The following is a 2,558-nucleotide window of genomic DNA, read 5'->3' as shown; positions in this document are numbered from 1 at the left end:
TGCTTAAATAAATACAAAGGTGGTGAAGGGGTGCTAGCTCACGCGAGTCCATTTGCTGACTGTGGTTGGGTGGCTTGAACAACAGGCTATTCATAAGTACAGGAAATTTGCAAGACTGATGTTAGAAACTGGAAGTACCTGCACTATTTATAGTTGCATTTTTAAACAAATTCTTGAATCTGAGCAGTGAATATGTGCTATTCTAACTGAAAAGGTAATTATCAAATTCCTTAGTAGTCACTTGGCCATGGGGTAGAAGTAACTCGACTCTCCGCCCAGGGGAGATTTCTGGTAATTTCTTTCATCTAAGCAGCGCTATTTTCTTTTTAAGGTTAATTCCATTCAAAGATCAAAGTCCAAATACTTAATCAAAACCACTGATTTTGCAAATGCACAGCCAATCTTGGACTAGATTTGCAACCACCAAATATTGAAGAAAGCAAAGCAAAATGGAACCAGGCCCTTACAAAATACATAGTGTGTTGAACTTTTTTTTTTTTTTGCTAGGTATCACTAAACACTGAACCCTGCTGCTCTTCAAACTCTCTCTTTTCCTTTTTTTTTGGAATAAAAAAAGACCTTGATACCCCATCCTTTGAGTTACAGCTATTAGGACAATGGAGAGAGGGACGAGAGTAGGAGCGGGATGTAGTATTAGGAGGTGTTTGATGGCTGCAAGTCTAGTCCACTTAGGTTTTGTACCGGATGGGCCCATTGCCAGTTTCATTGAGAAGACATGTGCAGATGAGGGCTTCTGTCACTGAAAAGGGGTCGCAGTTGGCAGAGGAGTGATGGTATTCCCAGTAACCCTTCTTCTGGCCGACAGTCCTGGGAATGTGGATGCTAGCTCCAGGGTTGGCCACGCCGGCAGAAAAGTCATTGAAGTTGGAGGTTTCGTGGAGTCGAGTTAGGTGCCGGGCATTGTCCAGGTCTCCCTTGGGATTGTAGGCTCAGATGCAGGTACTGCTCGCTCAGTTTCTCAATGGTCTCCTCAAGGTGTTTCAGACCATTGTCCTCTCTCATGGCCTTGGTGATGAAGTTAGTGTGGCAGCCTGCACCATTCCAGGTCCCAGGAATGGGCTTAGGATCAAAGGTTGCTGTCATTCCAAAGTCTTCAAATACATGCCACAAGATGAAACGGGCCACCCAGAAATGATGTCTCATATCCATTCCTTCACAGGGTCCTATCTGGAATTCCCACCAGGCAGGAATGACCTCGGCATTCCGTCCCTGAAATCTTAACACAAGTGTACGAGCAGGCCTGGTGGTAAGCCTGCACAATATCCCTGCCACAGGCTTTGTCTTCTCCCACACCACAGTCATATGGACATTGGGGCCCAGGGAAGTGGCTGGAGGGCCAACCAAAGGGGTGTTCATCTGTGCCCATGAGAATATATTCCTGCTCCATTCCAAACCGGGGGTGCTGGTTGCTCACCATGTCTGTGACCCATTTACAGGTGTGCCTTCAATTGGTCTCTGTGGGCTTCCGGTTGTATTTGAAGACTTCACAGAACACCAGCTTGGGGTCCTTGCAGAAAAGGTCCTGAAACATGGCAGCAAGGGTGAGATACTTGTCACTGTTGGAGCTTCAGACTGAAAAGTACTAGAACCATCAAAATGCCACTCAGGCAACTCAACTAACACCGTCAATCCAGGTACGCATAGCTTGGGCTTCCTCACCCTGAGACAGGGACATGCCCACCTGCTGGATGCCTTCTTTCAAGTGGGAACTCACGGAAGTGGCCGTGGTAGGAGGCATCCTGGGTGGCAGGGCAGGCAGGCGGTGAGCATGAGGTGCAGGAGGAGAGGCAAGGAGGCCGGGGATGCTGTGCAGACGCTCTGCTCTTCTCCCATCCTCAGCTCTGCCAAAATTATCACTTCCTTCTCATCTAGAAATGGTTTGAATGGGACAATGGGAGGGTGTCTATTTCCTAAATCCCCTCTCAGTCTAAGTGTTCCTTCTGTTCCTCTCTGGGTCACCTAATCTCAAGAAGAAATGGTGATGAGCTTACCTGTTTCCAGATGGCACAAGCATTGGGTACCATCTGGACCCAACTGCACATGGTATCCTTTGTACCACAGTGATGATGGCTCAGCGTCAGGGGGAGGGGGAGACAGAGCAGAGGCATGATTTATGGATGTGATTCCGTCTTCTTGGGCCTGCTTCCCTACAGGACTAACCAGAGGCCAAATTGGGAAGAAGGAAAAGATTCATCCTGGTTCCTTTGACCCCTTTTCCATTGGGAGTGATTCTGACTCTCACCTGCTTAGAATTGAGGATGCCAAGGAGATTTCTGGTACAAATATTAACAGTGTGGAAAATTGGCCCTGAGTATAAACAGGAGTTTGAAAAGGAAAGAATCAAGCCCACTGTATTCTTAAAGAAAAGACTTTGAAAAAAAATCACAACTTGTAGATTTCAAAAGACTGTCTTCTTTCCAGTTTTCCGTTTAGAAAATATGGATATAATAAATACACATTTGTACACACTTGCCTTGAGGAAAGCGCCTCAGAAACACATAGTGGTTATCCTGAATGGTAAGATTCCAGGAGATTGT

The 2,558-nt window shown here is 46.4% G+C and overlaps 1 pseudogene across 1 annotated transcript; it reads right to left on the bottom strand.

The window, feature by feature from the left end:
- Window positions 1–689: 689 nt before the first annotated feature.
- LOC309819211 (glutamine synthetase-like) lies at window positions 690–1,759 on the bottom strand (annotated as a pseudogene). Its single transcript has one exon. The product of its transcript is annotated as a glutamine synthetase-like (transcript).
- Window positions 1,760–2,558: the final 799 nt, after the last annotated feature.

The sequence above is a fragment of the Grampus griseus genome, assembly GCF_964374135.1.
Source record: "Grampus griseus genome assembly, chromosome: 2".
In the NCBI taxonomy this organism is placed as follows: Eukaryota; Metazoa; Chordata; class Mammalia; order Artiodactyla; family Delphinidae; genus Grampus; species Grampus griseus.
Note: the sequence above shows the minus strand (reverse complement) of the source record. Positions and strands in the feature narration are given on the sequence as shown.